This window comes from Helicoverpa zea, chromosome 25 (genome assembly GCF_022581195.2).
Source record: "Helicoverpa zea isolate HzStark_Cry1AcR chromosome 25, ilHelZeax1.1, whole genome shotgun sequence".
NCBI lineage: Eukaryota > Metazoa > Arthropoda > Insecta > Lepidoptera > Noctuidae > Helicoverpa > Helicoverpa zea.
Genome location: NC_061476.1, coordinates 3,254,855 through 3,273,726, shown reverse-complemented (window position 1 = coordinate 3,273,726; position 18,872 = coordinate 3,254,855). Strand labels below are relative to the sequence as shown.

The 18,872-nt window shown below is 40.7% G+C and overlaps 1 protein-coding gene across 1 annotated transcript in view; it reads left to right on the top strand.

The window, feature by feature from the left end:
• LOC124642696 overlaps positions 1 to 18,872 on the top strand; it is a 121,235-nt gene that overhangs the window by 26,398 nt on the left and 75,965 nt on the right. The gene's annotated exons all lie outside the window — the stretch shown is intronic.

Below are 18,872 nucleotides of genomic sequence, written 5' to 3'. Positions count from 1 at the left end.
GAAATTTTAATTTCTAAATTTGACCCAAGAATGAATAAATAATAAATAAAACAAACGGGGTGAGCTAAATAAAACCGTTTAAAAACGATTATCTTCAAAAATAAAAATTTAACTTTCGAGTCAACTGTCGGCCGACTGAAATGTGATAATCAAACCTGTAATTTATTACAGCATGACCAAGTTTATTGTGGGTCTAACCTTGTAGACATAAAGCCATTTTTTTCAGCAACTCTATAATTATGTTGCCAATTTACTGACTTAACTGTACCTAGTGGATAATTACTCTTTTAATTTATGGCTCACTGCATTTGTAGTTTTTTAATTGAAATGAATTTGTGTGAATTATGCGAGTTTTTTTTGGGGGAAATTTTTAAGGTCAACTTTGCTATGACTTTGAGCTTTGCACAATGAGCTTTGCAAGTTTAGTTTGATCGGGATCATAAATCGGTATGGAGATGAATAATAACGGACATATTACAACGATTAGGTATCCGACCACCATAAGACCGACTAAATAAAATTAGATTCACGGTTATCTTCAAAAAACCTGTTAGCCAACCATCGGTTTAACTATCTAAGTATCGGCTGACAATTTAGTCTGCAGTGTCCTCTTAATGTAATATTGTTACGTAGGTGTAAAATATATCACCGGAAATCGTAATACATTGATTAAATTCCTCAAATTCACAAAATCTTTTCCTTATCAAAATCGAACAGTCAGTACCATAACAAAATCGATTACACTTCATTGAGCAGTAACAAAATCGAATTTTCCGTCGAGTAACCATCATTAAAATCTAATAATAATTTGTCTGTCAGTCCAAATCGTGTCGCTACGGTCTCTTGTTTAATTCCCACAGTTTTTTTTTATTGGAAATCATCAAATGACCCCTCCCGCTGTTGGTTAGCAGCGTGAGGGAGTGTCAGACTCTTACAAACTAAAACCATCGTGTTCCTTCTTAAGCCCTTTATGTACCAGGGCCACGGTAACTCTTTCGAACAATCCCGCAGTCTTGGTCAATTCTCACGGCTTAGACTAGTGTATTCGCGTGGCTGCGCTCAACTTAGCGAACGGTATGCTATCCTGCAAGATGGTATTAAATTACATATCGTATTCCTTGCTTGACAGCTGTTATAATTTTAATGTAACTTAATATACTTCATTTGAGTCTAGACCGTGTCTAGATTTAGTTTTAGAGCTGTTTATGTTATCGAATTTAAGATTTTATTTTATCATGAGAAGCATTTGGTGTCTGTCATTTAATAAATTAGTCTTGTTCATCTGCATCTAGTTGGACTGGAAACCGAGTACAATATAGTTGGAAAAGGCTAGGCAGATGATTGAAATCCATATTGGTTATATCGGCTCCAAACCCTACTGCTTTATTTGTATGCTTTTGATACCTGTTGTAATTTTCAATTTATATCAAACAATCCATAGTTGTAGACGTAAATTGACTTTGACTTTGAATAGAAGTGGAGTATTTTTACGCGAGCATCCGAAAATCGATCTCAGTGGCGTGCACTTGGAGAGGCCTATGTCCAGCAGTGGACTGCGATAGGCTGATGATGATGATGATGATGATTTTTATACGATTTTTTTTGTTTTAAGGAAAATACTTAATAATCCAGAAATTTTGTAAAATGAGAGTACCTACATATAATCCATTGAAGCCAGGGCTTGCTGCTTGGGCAAGCGTGACTCGAAAATTGCTCAATTGTTTTATTCGGATTAGACTGAACTAGATTCAGTAACATTATATTCTTGGTTTCCATTCACCTTTATTCTTATAACAATTTAGATTTCCGTAATAGATAATTAGGGGCTGGATCGGATGTATGTTATCATTCAATTATATCAGTGTTGTGTACATGATAAACACGTGTTGTTATTTTTAGCATTACATCTTTAATTTTCAATGTAACAGTTAGAGTTTTTTTTTCTATATATTTTTATTTTTTAGGCCAATTTTACAGTTTCGTAAAGGAGTTAAATAGATGTAGGTAATTTTTACAGTCTTTGAATTTTTTACAGTCGAAAAATTAGTAGAATTAACCACGAAATCTGATTGAAAAAACTTACTTATTTTTCAAAACAGCAAAAAAGTGTGAGAATGTAAATCTTAATTTGAAGTTATTCTTCGAAACGCCATAAACAAACATAACGATAAACATCAAAATCTAGTGAGATACGCGCGAATAAGGAACTCAGTATTGAGAACACCAGTGAAAGTGAATTCCACTTGACTGGAGAAACGGCCCTACGCGAATATCTTCTAAATTAACTTGTAGTATTGATAATAATTGTTCTTCGCTTTCATCTGTTGCTATATCACCGTTAGTTTTAACTGTTTCTGCTTTAAAGACGATAGTTAGTATTCTTTTTTTCAGTATCTTCAGTGTGGTTTCTAAATCCAGGCATTGGTACAAAAATTGTGATTAAAGAAAGCTCAGAAACCTTTCTTTATATTTAGTTATATATTTTGAAAAGATACAGTAATGGACCATCGTTCATCATTACATACTTTCGCATTTCTATTTCGTAGTATATTTTCAGAAATTTTATTTTACTTTTCTTGTTATCATTCTTATGTGCAATGTCAAGCATGTTATTATCATTTTCAGTTACTTTTAGAGTTTTTGCTGTTTTTTTTTGTACTTAACATAGTTAAACGTCTGCAACGTCATTCCATCATTCACTTTTAATGTTTTCTTTCTTGTCAATGTCAGCTCAACTTACCTTGCCATTTTATTTTAGTGTGTTATATTCTTATTGTTCACTGTTTTCTCCTAAATGTTATTTATTTTCTTTTATATGGTTATTAAATTTAACACTGGCATTAACAGTTTTGTTAATTGATTTTTGTTGTGTACAATTCCGCTCTGCTGCGTTATTTAATTTGCATTTGTTTGCAGATAAGAGTAGCGTGAGCAATGGTTCCTATAATTAATTCTAATTCATTCTTCCTGATCTTGATTTTGATAATTCATTACCAATTATATTTTTTTATTTATTTATTTAAATCAGGCATCAAGGCCCATAGAAAACACTATACATAGTCTTTTTATTGTAGAATTCCTATTTCTATCTTTGGAGATATAAGGGTGCGTCCACATCTGGCGAATGCGCCGCGAATGCGCAGCACGCGAGCCGATCGCGAGCTGTCCGCGAGCTGCGCGCGTGCATTTTTGTTCGTGCGCCGCTTCTGCGCCGCACGCGCGCAGCTCGCGCGCGACCTAAGCGCCGCACGCGAGCGGCGCGCAGGCGGCGCGCGACGTCTGCCATCTTCGATAGTACTGAGCCAATATACGGAACTGTAAGGGCGAGAACTGATTGCGCGCAGATCGCGCGCAGATCGCGCGCAGGTCGCGCGCCGCTCGCGCGCTCTATACGAGCCTTGCGTGAGTTGCGTTAAAGAGGCGCACCGAACTATTGCAGTGACTGCACGCGCGCAGCTCGCGGACAGCTCGCGATCGGCTCGCGTGCTGCGCATTCGCGGCGCATTCGCCAGATGTGGACGCACCCTTAGGACTACTCTTTTTGATGGCCCAAATTCGATGACTTTGATGGCGAAGATTTCTAAATACGAGTTTTGATCAAACAGCTGTTAAATAAAAAATCGATTGCAAGATCATAACTTCAATTAAAAAGATATGATCAATTACAATATTATCTATGGATACGCAATTATCATTATGTAATGAAGATATTAATTCATGACTCGTAATGGGTGAAAGTCTGTCTATTTATGCATCGTTTGTTTATGTAGTATATATTTGCTTTGTGTGTGTTCGTTCTTTCTCAATGTATATGTTCGGGTAATGTGGGAAGGTAACTGTAGAGTTTATAAATATTTGGTTATGTATTGGCTAATTTCTTACTCTCTCTTTCACTTTGGTTCATTTAGAAGGAATTTGTGAATTGATTACCTGATTCTAAAGCTTTCTCTCTCTTGCTTAGAGAACTCTTTCGTGCATTTCTTCATTCTGCAAGTCAGGATTTATCAGGATCAGGACAGTAGTTTAGTTCTGAAAGCACATCAAACATACGCTTTTAAACGGATTCAAATCCTACGAATATTTTTTTTAAATCTTACGTTTTCGAGGTCCTACGATGTTGAAAAATAAATAAGTACAGAACTTTGCAAAACAGAATCAAGATTCTCCATTGAATATGATTTGACAAATAAAGTTACTGTTAAAATATAATATAGGACTTTACAAGCTAGCCATCAATATCCACTTAAGACTTGTAACTTTTGCAAAATTGCAACTTTGCATAAATAAATAATGTCGGGACACCTTTTCACACACGGTCGGTTAGCCCCATGGTAAGTTATTAATTAACTTGTGTTACGGGTGCTAACACAACTGATAAACTACATATAGCCACATATATACATAGTTATAAATACATATTGTAACACCCAGACCACGGCCAACAAGCATGCTCATCACACAAATGTCGACCGAACCGGGAATCGAACCCGGGACCTCAGGTTCGGCGGTCCGGCATGGTGACCATTGCGCCATCGAGGTCGATAGGCATAGTTATTTTGTCTAGTAATATTTTGTAAGTAATGGTGAAACTTACAATGAAACTGTTAACACCATCAACGTTTATGTTTAATGCTGCTACAACTATGTTTACGGTTAAACCAGCATCCTGTAATTTCTTAGATATAGTAACTGTTTGGGTACAGTTTTTTATCTCGGTAAAGTTGGCCATTTTGTTAAATATTGTTGTTTTTTTGCCATAGGCTAAATGAATTTTCATTTTGCATACTCTGTCTTTATCTCTTTTTATTCCTTTCTTTCATGGTGGAGAGATTTCTTAAGAAATAAGCAGTGCTTTTGTATTTGTTCTGTCTCATTAACTGTGTACATAAATTGTTAAATAAATTAAGAAAGTGATAGGTGTAAATGTTGATGACTTCTGAACTTCTTCTCAGAAGTAGTTAACAACACAATATATTATAGATAAATACCTAAGTTAATCTTCACTTTAAAGTTCACATGATATTTTGAAAGCAATTTATTAATGTTGATTTTCTTTTTTGCAGGTAAGCCGTGACTTCTGCGCTTATTATTCACTTCTACAAAAAGGGTAAACGTTAGTACAAAATGATGAATTATGGTTATTCTTAAGGACCAATCATATTTTAAAATGCTGTATAAATTATTAAATAAAAATGTATGCGATAAATACTATAACCAGCTGTGAAATTGTCGCCAATTAGTAATTTTGTTTATTTGCTTATCGTTGTAGTTATAGTTACCGGCACGGATATTGAGCTCTCGGCGGAAGAGTGGGGATCGCTTTGTACACATAAGGCAATAAACTAATAAATCGCTTCTGCGCAGGTGAAGGTCAGGGCTCAATATCCGTGCCGATAACTATACTACACATTGTGTAAGTGTGTTGGCTGCAACCCACCTTTAACTTAGTACAAGGAAGTCAGGTTCCAAAAATGATTTTAACTATTCAAATTGGGATGACAACTTACCGACTTACGAAGGTCACACAGGCCCTCTTTATTTCAGTCTTACAAAACCTTATCATTTTACAATAATGACGCATATTACATTGCCGCATTCTTTCACAAGATAGACTCTAAGCGAGGCATCCGTTGTCATCGCGCAATGGTCCTTGAGGTTTAACCGTCACTGTGTTAAATTGTGTATACATATTTATATGTACACATAAATTATGTTTTTTTTTGTTTTGTTTTCAGTAATTTGTGTGTAATCTTGTGTACTATTAGGCAATGTATTAAAATACGAATATTTTCCAATTGTAGTATATAAATGTCCCTGTTACTACCTGAAGGACCGATTTGTATATGCTTTCAGTTTTAGACAGAGCTTTCTAGGAATGCTTTAGGCTATTGATTTTTTATCCGGATGCGTGAAGGAACCAGGTTATTAAAACTATTGATGCTGAGTCTATAAAAGGACGATTCCACGGCATTTGTTTGTTTAGCTATTTTAGAATTTAAAGCTTTTCAATTAACTTTGCCATATTTAATTGACAATACAAGGTAGATACTACTGTGTTTTATAGCATGTTTATGTCTAAAATGCATTTTGGTTCTAGGTATTAATATCTAATCTGACAGTTGCTGCAGGTGGTTGCACAATATTTGCATCTGCTCCGAATTGCAGATTGCATTCCAGCCAACCGATATTTGTCCTGGATTCATATTTATAAATAAAAAACGCCTACGCTTACGTTATATTATTCTTATAAAATTAAGGGTTTTGGAGAAACGTACTCTATTTATACTTAGGCAAAAAGCTTTCTTTATCATAAATGCTTGAATTTCTCACAGTTTTATAATTAACAAAAATCCTGCTAAGCTTTTTTGATTAGTTTTTCATCCTTGTTCATAAATGATAAATTATCTGTCAGTCAGTTCAGGCCTTAAACTATAAAACCGATTTAAATAATACACCAATTGTGCGGGACGGACGTAGCTCAGAAGCAGGTACTATGGGGTGGCTTCGAGACGTTGACGCCCCGTCGGTCGCTGGTTCTTGGACGTCTGGGCGAGTGGACTGTATTTACGATGTGGCGAGAAACAGGAATTTCAGAAACAAGAATACGTTTAGACGGGTTTTAGGCTCTCTGCTACTATAGGTTCAGGGATGCCGGTGAAATAATAAGTCTTCATATATTTTTCAGGAGTCTTGAAGGGACGAGCTTCGACGCACTTACCATACTACAATTACACTATTTACTTTTCACTATTTACTTGTTACACTATCAAAAATCTATACCGATGACTACGATTGTACGGCGGCGCTTGCGCACCGAATGAGCTCGAAACTTTACCGTGACGAGCACCTCGATTTCTCGTCCCTCCGACCAACTCAGTTTTATTGACCTTTCAATTTAACAGCCGTATTACAAACAATTGGTACATGATATCATTACAGGACACATAGCGTCAGACGCCCCATGAAGTGCGCTACTGAACTATACCACACACACCCTGCATACCTTCAGGGCTGAAATACTATAACCGAATAACTATAAAAAACTATGTGAAATCGGCCCTTAGGTGAAGACTATCTTGAGATAAAAAACAAACTATGGGGGTTATCTCAATACGAAAGGTAGTGTGTGTTAGGGCATTTCATGGGCTATCTGGCGATAGTAATCCTAACAATGTGACCTAAGCCCTAGTATTGTTAATTTGCATGTGAAATGAAAGTCAAAACACAGACATTATTTATTGCTCTATAACTTAAACTATTAACAATATTTCTATAAATTAAGTTATTTTGTATACAATGAAACCTAGGCTTTCAGTTAAACACTATTTCACTAATGAAAGTCTAGGATTTCTGCTATCGAGAAATGTTTACATGGGTAAATCAGGCCTTAAACGGCAGTACTATTAGGTTTATTATACATAATTAGATAGGTTAAGGTTACCGCTACAAGACTATTACAATTTGGTATCAAAAAACGCTATAATTTACAAATTAAATCACTATCAAAATCTGAACACAATTCTATAACAATTTAGAAGGAGGGTGCACGTGAAAAACATACCTTGGCGCGGCTCACGGCACTTTTTGCTCATTACCCTCATCACAAAATTGTTAGAGTATAAATAGTTACGCGCATACACGAACACTCAGGCATTATGATTTTGCACTCGCGGCGCACGGATGCGTCTGTCGCGAACATCTCTCCCGCCGTGCGGCAGAGCGTAGGCACTATCACTTTCACTTTCACTATCACTATTTAGTCTATTAAACGATGACACGATGACACGATGACACGATGACACGATGTAGGGACTCGAAGCGTTGACCCGTAGCGATGACTCGTAGCTCTGGCTCGCAGCGATGCCGCATCTCCGGTGAGCGACGGCGCAGTGATAGCGCCAGGGCGCCGCGACGCCGGTGATGCCGCACTGCCCGGTTACTTAGGCAGCGGCACGAGTTTCTTCGTCGGACGCTTTAGTATGCCACCTGCGGTGCGCACGTCAGCGGTCCGAACTTCACCATCAGCGCCCGGGTAGACGGCCACGACCCGGCCTCGCGGCCAGGTGTTGCGAGGCAGGTTGCCGTCGGCGATGAGGACGGGGTCGCCCAGCTGCAGCGCGGGGCCGCGGGCGTGCGGCTCCCGCCGGTATTGGAGCTCGGGCAGGTACTCGCGCACCCAGCGGCGCCAGAACATGTCGGCGAGTATCTGGGCGCGCCGCCAGTGCTTCTTGCTGTCGATGTCTCGCTCGTCGAACGTGCCGGGGCTCGGCAGGCGTGCCGAGCCGCCCAGCAGGAAATGGTTCGGTGTGATGGACTCGTCGTCGTCGCCGCTCACAGATACGTGGGTGAGCGGCCGGCTGTTGACGACGTACTCGACCTCGCAGAGCAGCGTCGCGAGGACCTCCTCGCGTGGGTGGCGCTCGTGCAGCGTGGCGCCTAGCGCGGTCTTAACGCACCGCACTAAGCGCTCCCAGGCGCCTCCCATGAAAGGCGCGGAAGGCGTGATGAAGCGCCAGGCGATGCCGCGTCGGCTGGCCTCCTCCTGGCAGGCCTCACGCAGCTCACGGTCAGCACCGTGCATGTTGGTGCCGTTGTCGGAGTAGATTTCGGTGGGACAGCCGCGTCGCGCTGCGAACCTGCGCAGCGCCAACACAGCTGAGTCCGCGCTGAGGCTGTGCGCGATCTCGAGGTGAACTGCCCTTGTTGTGAGACACGTGAACAGCGCCACGTATCGCTTATGATGCTGACGACCGACGGTGACTGACAGCGGGCCGAAATAATCAAGCCCGGTGTATGTGAACGGCCTGCGGTGATGAGCTAGGCGTGTCTTCGGGTGGTCGCCGGTTGCCGGCGTCGGCGCGCGCGCGCGACGTATGCGGCAGTGCAGGCAGCGCGCGATGACTTGCTTGACTGTCGGGCGCAGGCGCACAATCCAGTAGTGCTGTCTGACCTCATTCACGACGAGCTCGGTGCCGCTGTGTTGTAGACTACGGTGTGTCCAGTCTATATATAGCTGTGTAATACGGTGATCGCCGTCTAACACAGGTGGACTCTTCACGCTTTTAGCGACTTTATCTACAGCAGCTATGCGGCTTCGCAGTACTATAACTCCGTCGTTTAGTTCTATGCGCAGCGGGTACAGCCGGCTACTACTTGCGACTGTTTTGTTGCTCTCGAGACTGGCTATTTCTTGTTTAAAGGCTTCCTGTTGCACCACACGAACTAACAGCTTCTCTGCTCTTTGAATATACGTCGCGTCCAATACAATAAACTTGCGTGTGTATATTTGGGCGCGCGCAGCTTCGGCGGGCGCGCGGGGCGCTCGCACCGCTCTCGACCAATCAGGATCGTTTTCTTTGTTTTTCCTTGTTCGCTTGTAGAACGTTTTTTCTGTATGTTGTTTTCTACATAACGATATAAACTGTAGTACTCTGGCTGTGGCGCGCAGCAATCGCTCCCACCTTGAAAATCGAGCGGGGTCGGGAACGACGTCTATGAGGTTTGTTGCGCCTGCTTGTATGAGCGTGACTGTTTTTTCCTCGCCTGTCGGTTGACTGTCAGCTGGTGACTCGGTCGGCCATGTCGTTGGGTCGTCGTAGAGGAACTTAGGGCCGCAGTACCACTCGTGGTCGGTATGAAAGTGCGTCGGGACGTCGCGGGTGGCGGCGTCGGCTATGTTGCTTTTTGTAGGCACCCAGCGCCACTCTTCGACTCTGCTATTTTCCTCTATGGCGGCCAAGCGATGTGCAACGAATGGCTTGTACGATCTGGCTCCTTTCCTTATCCATGTCAGAACGGTTCTGCTGTCACTCCAGTAGGTCACGGAGGCGGGCTTGACGTTGTGTTCATATATCACTGCGGCTGCGACGCGCGTACCCATCACCGCGGCTTGCAGCTCGAGGCGCGGTATTGACAGCAGCTTCAGCGGCGCCACCTTCGCCTTCGCCATGACGAGGCTGACGTGCACGTTGTTGTCACGGGTCGTTGACCTCCAGTACACCGCTGTAGCGTAGGCCTTCTCACTGGCGTCGGTGAACACGTGTACTTGTATTTCTGTAGCCTCACTGTACCCAGGATAACAGCGCGGTATGTTTACGTTCTTCAGCTGTTCGAGATGACTTATCCACGCCCTCCACTGGCTTGATAGTTCTTCATCGAGAGGTTGATCCCAGTCGACTCCCCGCCTCCAGGCTTCTTGCAGTATTTGTTTCGCCCTGATTGTTATAGGTGAGGCGAGGCCCAGCGGGTCATACAGCGACATAACTATCTTGAGCGCCTCTCTCTTGGTGGGCGTTTCCTTGTCGAGCAGGCCAGTAGGTAGGCGCGCGAGTTTTAAGTTGAAGCTCAGCTCGTCTGTGTGTGGCTTCCATATCACGCCGAGTACTTTCTCTGTGTTTTCTATATTTCCAAGATTAACAATCTGTGTTGTTTCTTGGCCCGGTACCAATTCACGCAGCACTTCTTCGCTGTTGGATACCCATTTCGTTAGGTCGAAGCGCGCTTTACTATGTATTTCTTGTACTATCTTGATTGTGCGCGTCGCCTCTTCTGTACTTCTGAAGCTATCCAGGTAATCGTCCATGTAATGATTCTTGACTATTGCTTCTACTGCTTCTGGATGTTCGTTCGCATGGCGTTTAGCATTCCAGTTCTTGGCGAATATTGCTGTACACGGTGAACTTGCTGCGCCGAATATTATTGACGTCATTCGGTACTCTTCCGGCGCCCCCTCCCGCCGCTCTCCTCGCCACAGATATCGGAGAGCGTCTCTGTCTTCTGGCTTTACTTTCACCTACATAAACATTTCAGTGATATCTCCGGAGACGGCGACGCGGTGACGTCGGAATCGCATCATCACGCCGGGCAGTGACTGCAGCAAGTCCGGACCCGTGAGCAGGTAGTCGTTCAGTGACATCCCTCTTGTCTTCGCTGCTGCGTCGTGAACTATACGAAGCTTCTCCGGTTTCATAGGGTTGAAGACGTCGAAGTGCGGCAGGTACCACGTTCTTCCCGGTGTACGTTCAAGGGGCGCTTTCTCTGCGTAGCCCTTTTCTATTAGTGAATCCATCTGCGCCATATATCTAGTCTTCAGAGCAGGATTCTTGTCGAGTTTTTTCTCTATTGATACGAGTCTATTCATCGCAGTCGCGTAGCTGTCCGGCATCTGTATCTCGTCACTCCTCCATAGCAACGCAGTCTGAAGACGTCCATCTTCCAGCTGTACTATACTGCGTTGTAATATATCTTCCGCTCTCTTCTCCGGGTCAGAAGCTGGTTTCTTCATTGATGAAAGGGCTTCAGTATCGATGGTCTTCGAGGGGGGGGGCTCTGGTTTGTCCAGGGTACCCGGCAGTCTATGTCCTCCCTCGGCGGCGGCGTCTCTTCCAGGAGCAGTACTTATTCCACGCAGGACCGGATTCACTATAACCGCGGAGGGGGGGGGCTCGGGCAGGTCCAGGGTACCTGGTAGTCTATGTCCTCCCTCAGCGGCGGCGTCCTGCGGGTCTGGTTCCGGAGCTTCCTCCAACCAGGAACGGATGTACTCTTCATTGGAATTTCTATCGTCCATATAATCGTCGTCCGATTCTTCCTCGGCCCTCTGAAGTGCTATTTGCGCTAGCTCCAACTTAATCTTCAATAAGTCTTCACGCGCATTTCTAATTTTTCTATTTGATGCCGTCGATCTGTGCGACGGTGCCTTAAGTTCGGTACGGGCGTCACCCCGGGTAGTCAACGGTACAGCTCGGTTGTATGTCTTGTCGCAAGCCTTCAGTGTTCCTCCTGAACTATATTCTTCAGCACTGGTTCCAGGCGGCCTCAGTGATGACGACGCTTCAGTCTGCATCAACGACGACGGCGCTGGTCGCTCTTCACCCCCTCGCGGGGTAGGGGGGCGCGGTCGGTCTTCACCCCCCCGCGGGGCAGGGGGGCAGGGCGGCGCCTCACTTCCCCTCACAGCTGCGGGGCAGGGTAGGTCTTCACCCCCCCTCGGGGGAGGGGGGGGCTGCTCACTCCCCTCGGTGGTGGTTGGAGAGAACGGCGGCTGGTCGTGCACGATGGGGGGTGTGCGGCGGCCCGGTCTGGCGTCGATGATCCAGGCTTGAGCGGCTCTTCCTTGCGATCTTGTCACAGGCATACTTGCTGTTTACAACTCTTCAGTATCTTCAGCTGAAGTTCCTGGCTCGCTTCCCAGGCGATCCGGGTCGCAAGGACCAAACAGATGTGCGGGACGGACGTAGCTCAGAAGCAGGTACTATGGGGTGGCTTCGAGACGTTGACGCCCCGTCGGTCGCTGGTTCTTGGACGTCTGGGCGAGTGGACTGTATTTACGATGTGGCGAGAAACAGGAATTTCAGAAACAAGAATACGTTTAGACGGGTTTTAGGCTCTCTGCTACTATAGGTTCAGGGATGCCGGTGAAATAATAAGTCTTCATATATTTTTCAGGAGTCTTGAAGGGACGAGCTTCGACGCACTTACCATACTACAATTACACTATTTACTTTTCACTATTTACTTGTTACACTATCAAAAATCTATACCGATGACTACGATTGTACGGCGGCGCTTGCGCACCGAATGAGCTCGAAACTTTACCGTGACGAGCACCTCGATTTCTCGTCCCTCCGACCAACTCAGTTTTATTGACCTTTCAATTTAACAGCCGTATTACAAACAATTGGTACATGATATCATTACAGGACACATAGCGTCAGACGCCCCATGAAGTGCGCTACTGAACTATACCACACACACCCTGCATACCTTCAGGGCTGAAATACTATAACCGAATAACTATAAAAAACTATGTGAAATCGGCCCTTAGGTGAAGACTATCTTGAGATAAAAAACAAACTATGGGGGTTATCTCAATACGAAAGGTAGTGTGTGTTAGGGCATTTCATGGGCTATCTGGCGATAGTAATCCTAACAATGTGACCTAAGCCCTAGTATTGTTAATTTGCATGTGAAATGAAAGTCAAAACACAGACATTATTTATTGCTCTATAACTTAAACTATTAACAATATTTCTATAAATTAAGTTATTTTGTATACAATGAAACCTAGGCTTTCAGTTAAACACTATTTCACTAATGAAAGTCTAGGATTTCTGCTATCGAGAAATGTTTACATGGGTAAATCAGGCCTTAAACGGCAGTACTATTAGGTTTATTATACATAATTAGATAGGTTAAGGTTACCGCTACAAGACTATTACAATTTGGTATCAAAAAACGCTATAATTTACAAATTAAATCACTATCAAAATCTGAACACAATTCTATAACAATTTAGAAGGAGGGTGCACGTGAAAAACATACCTTGGCGCGGCTCACGGCACTTTTTGCTCATTACCCTCATCACAAAATTGTTAGAGTATAAATAGTTACGCGCATACACGAACACTCAGGCATTATGATTTTGCACTCGCGGCGCACGGATGCGTCTGTCGCGAACACCAATAGTTTAGAGCCTGTGAAAGGACATATTAGCACATAATTTTTTATCCGATTGTTGGGAGTGTCCCTCCGGACGTATGTAAAAAGAAAAGTATGTAATTTTTGCTAACTACCGACCGCATCGACCTTGAACAATCGACGTGTTACTGACTCAAACCTGCCTTACTGAAATACAGTAAATGAATATTATAGTGTGGCAATGTGTTGCGTGCCTCGCAGTGAAAGGTTATTAAGTGATTAGTACACCAAATGTGCCAGTAATATGATTTGTTTTTGGTACTAATTAGTTCACACCTACATATCTGCAATTTGCGTAAAACTGAGAAATTATTTGGTTCCGTGAATTTTGAGGTTGTATGCTGAAAATGCTTGAAAATGATGATATTGCAATTTGCAAATACTGGTTTTATTTTTGACTTTACCTGTATAATTTCATCGATGTATAAATTCTATACAATGTTGTCCTTTATTTTATAAGCACTTCACGCGTGTCCCTTGGAAACTGTTTCCCGTAAACGGATAAAATATAGCCTATGTCATTCGGGAATAGTGTGGCGTCCCAACAGTTGTAGCTTTCTTTCAACACTTAAGTGTTCATGCTATATAACATAGGGAAAGGCTAAGCAGATGATGATGAATGTTTAGTGTATTCATTAACTTACCTTTACAGCCCCCGTACACCGCAGACAAAACTAACGTCCATAGCATGTATAGGTAAGTATTGTAAGCTTACAATTCTTCAAAATATTATACTCAATGATAATAATAATTCAGTTACCAAAAGGACCTCAAAGTATGTAGGTTAATAAAATGTCAATCTTGCAAATATAGCAGAAAATATATTCTAGAACTTTATGAGCATACCTGTTGTCCGTTGTTGTCGTCTTGTTTTTTGTCTGAAACCTATGTTTTTGCCTGGAATTTCTAGGCTAAAGATTTAAGTAAGTTGTATTTTAATAGTTTGTGCGAACAATTTGCATTTAAAATTACTTTAGATGTAATTTATAGGGCTGTATTTTGAAGCCTGCATAATAATTTATATTCATTGTGTTTATGGTTACTGGAAGAATCAGTTTATGTAAAACAAGAATTTACGATTATCCTGGTTGTTGCATTAAAATCAAGGTCATCAGCTTTTTTATAATCTCACTGCAGAACACAGGCGTCTTCTCTAACATAGAAGAAATGAGCGTTTATCACCACCCTTGCTCAAGTTGTACCGGCTTTCAGACTTGTAAAATCCGGGTTTCCTCGAGATTTTCACCTTTACTCGGTCATTGGTCTCCAAGAAATAAATAGAAGATACATATAACTTAGGTAATTTGCATAGAACATGGAATAGAACTTGCATACTTGAAAGGTTGGTGCTTTAACCACTATTCCACCACGACTTCGAAGTCAATTCAATTCAATTCAATTTCTCACATTGAAGGTTCACATTCATTTCACAGTAAACTAAGTTACCTTTGCCTGGTATTTAAACGTTAGAATCACGTTAAGTATTACTTAAGTTAGGTAAGCAAAGATTTAGCAACAGTGAAAGGTCTTAGCTTGTCACTTAGGGACTATTAGCTTATTTCCGTCAATCGATTAGAGATCGCGGTTTGCATAGTTGAAAGGAATGCGATATTTCTTGTTATAGTAATGTATATTTTGAAATATGACAGAAATATTTTAGCACGTTGGAGAAAATCGCGATTTACTTTCTGATGTACTAACAATGACAACCAATAAATAAGCTCGTCTTTTCAATTTTAGCTTACGCGAAATAGTTATTGAATTATTTAAGTTTATTTATTTAACACGAAAGTAATGTGAATAATACTTATATTTGTCGTCGAATTACGACAACAGTTCGACAGTAAAAAAATCAATCTCGAATAAAGGAAAAACAAGACTCGGTAATTAAAAAACCGCGGTTTCGTCATCACAATCTCGCGGTAATACTGGCCATCTATCCAAAGTCATTTGACACATGACATTATTCTTCGACGTCACACAATGGACACAAAACAAGTGAATGACCTTAAGCAAGTGATGGTTGATCCGTCGGTGACGAAATGGCACTTTCTCCGGAGAAAGTTATCAGTGTCTTTTATCTTTTATCTTAACCTTTTTTTAAGGTTTGGTCTCGCTGCGTGTTTTTATCGTTTTTTTTTCTCCTTAAGGTGTGGTTTGTTGTGATGGGTTTTTGGTTTCTGTGTTTTTGTATGGTCGTTAGGAAATTGGTTGTTGACTAATGGGCTTTAGGTTGTAATGGACGATTAAAAAGATTAAGAGTTATAAAAGGAATTTTCTACTACTTCATATTAAGTACTATTTTATATCCTTTTCGAATAAATTGTTAAGGGGATTTACCACTTCATTGCATATGCGTAGAGAGTAAACGATTCATCCAAATCATCAACATAACTTGCAACGTTTTATTTTATGTTTAAATTAAATTTTATGCTTAAAAATGTTCATTTAAAATCGTACAAAATATGTATGCCATGGTGTTATTTAAGCCCATTAAATAGCGAAAGCTTTTTAACTACAAACATGTGAAAACCGCGGCTAATTACAAACAATATATAATAAAAACTAATGTGTAATATCATAGTTTTGGTAAAAGCGTAGCTTGTGTGAAGAATCTGAATAATTCTTTTGTTTTTTTTTTGTTTTCAATGGAGATATTTACGAGAAAATACTGGCGTATATTTAAAGATATGCGTCGGCGCTGATGAAAGATTTTGTTCACTCACGTACCGAGGGTACTACTTTCCGCAAAATTCATGAAAAGTAGCATATCTATGTGTTATTTTGATAAAAGTATTATAAGCTTTATTACAGCCAAATTTCATGAAAATCCTTCCATTGGTTTTAGTGTGAAAGATCAATAAACATGCACACAAACCGTATAAAAATTTTCTCCATATTCTCCCATATTCTTAAACAAAAAATATATATTGTACATGGATTTTGTACGGAATTCAATAACAAAGATTACGATTATCGACAACACAAAAACAAATCGAGATCCATTAAACTAATCTGTTCTTAATCGATTCGTTTCTATGAAATCATCATTTCTCACTCCACTTCAATGACTCGATTCTTGATCGATTACATGCTTTTACTTCAACCTGCTTACTTACTTTTCTGATTATGTTGACCTTATAGAAGATATTGCTATAGATTTCATATTGATAGCTAGTTGTTTGCCGCGATTTCACCCGCGTCCCGTGGGAACTACTGCCCGTACTGGGATTAAATTTATCCTATATTATTTGGGAAGAGTGTATCTTTTAAACAGTATTTTTTTTAACCAAAAATATAAATATAACAAAAAAACTTATTATTATATTCGTATTGACTAGTTGTTTGCTTCGGTTTCACCCTTATAAGAGAAAATAACTTCGCACACATGGGTCAAAAGTAGACTGTAGCCATTTCTAAATCCCCTCATATCCCGTTGGTACGTATTTTATATCCCTCAGTTTTGTCATTTTACCGTAATATACAAACATACATTCATATATTCGGAATGTTGACGAAATAACTAGTGTTGTGGTCGCCAAATAGTTATTAGGCGTAGTGGTTAGAACAAATATTTGTGTGGCCTAGAGAACATGATCCGGGTGTCATGTTTTTGCTTGTTAGATTAAAGTTATTCGCATCTGACTCACAAAAATACTCAGTAGTCTTAAGTCACAACTTAATAACTAAATTATTACATTAATCATGCAGCAATATTTAATAAAATCAGCGAAAAAGTTTTTTTATTTTTAACTTTCAGTTTCAATAATATTTTTTTAAAGACAAACAGATATTTATGTACCTACGTGAAAATGCGTTCGGTCATAAAAAACCGGATTTCACATAACTTACACCATAAAACAACGTGTTTATAGTTTATAATCTAATCGGCAAGCTTTAGCCATGATTCAGAGTAGGTAGGTACTAATGGGGTCACTTTCTACTTGTTAGCTTTCTTACCCTCTACGAAGAGGATACTTTGAAATATTTACTAAGATTATATAAAATATACTATGTTAATATTTGATATAAGAGAATACTTATTTTATATGTATACTTATTAAGCTAATATAAATATACTATGATAATATTCGGTATAGATGTTAAATAATTATATCACCTGAAGTAAATACTTGGAAATTCAGTCAGTGTTGGAACCCCCGCAAGTTTTTGTCAGCTGGTTAGCTAACAAATCGGTATGAAGATGAATGATAGTGTAGTCGCACATTGCGACGATTAGGTATCCGGCCGCTATTAACAAAAATATAACTGATAGTTAAAAATTAACTATCAGTCATTTAACGGCCAACAATTTAGTCCGTAGTTTGTAGGGGCTCTAAAAAAAGTCGTGGTGGCCTAGTGGGTAAAGGACCAACCTCTCAAGTATGAGGGCGCGGGTTCGATCCCAGGTCAGGCAAGTACCAATGCAACTTTTCTAAGTTTGTATGTACTTTCTAAGTATATCTTAGACACCATTGACTGTGTTTCGGATGGCACGTTAAACTGTAAGTCCCGGCTGTCATTGAACATCCTTGGCTGTCGTTACGGGTAGTCAGAAGCCAGTAAGTCTGATACCAGTCTAACCAAGGGGTATCGGGTTGCCCGGGTAACTGGGTTGAGGAGATCAGATAGGCAGTCGCTTCTTGTAAAGCACTGGTACTCAGCTGAATCCGGATAGACTGGAAGCCGACCCCAACATGATTGGGAAAAAGGCTCGGAGGATGAGTTTGCAGGGGCTCTTAGATAACACATTTATCAGTGAAGGCATTTTGCCATATATCATTATGCTATGATTATCTAATAGGAGAATTATTGTTTTTGTATACACGGTACATTTATTATTATTTGTCATTTCTCTTTGCACCAAATCCCTTTTGAAAGTGGGCGAAGTCGCGGGTAAAAGCTAGTATATATATAAAATACATAATATCTATGCAACAAATATGTGAGAGGGTGCAGGAAATGGGTAGAAATCGTAAACCGGTGATGGTCTGCGCTTGCGCACCTTATACGGAGTTTAATGTGCAAGTGCATAATTATGTACTGCGCTATGTAAGTATATGTAATGTTAATATATGAAGGTTTCCCTTACGTGGGCGAGTAGATCATTAAATGACTTTTGTTTTATAATGTGATGTTTTAATTAATTATTTAATCGTATTGAAAAGAAAGGAATCAATTATAGGTATAAATATATAACAAGAAAATAGGTGTTATAAATGCAGAACATCTACATAGGTATATTTGATTTCTTTACAATCTCGACTGACCAAAAAGATTGAATTTTTTTCTGATCCCAATAGTTCTTACTGTTACTGTTACAGCCTTTTTATCGTCCCACTGCTGGGCACAGGCCTCCTCTCACATGGAGAAGGATTAAATAATTCTTAACC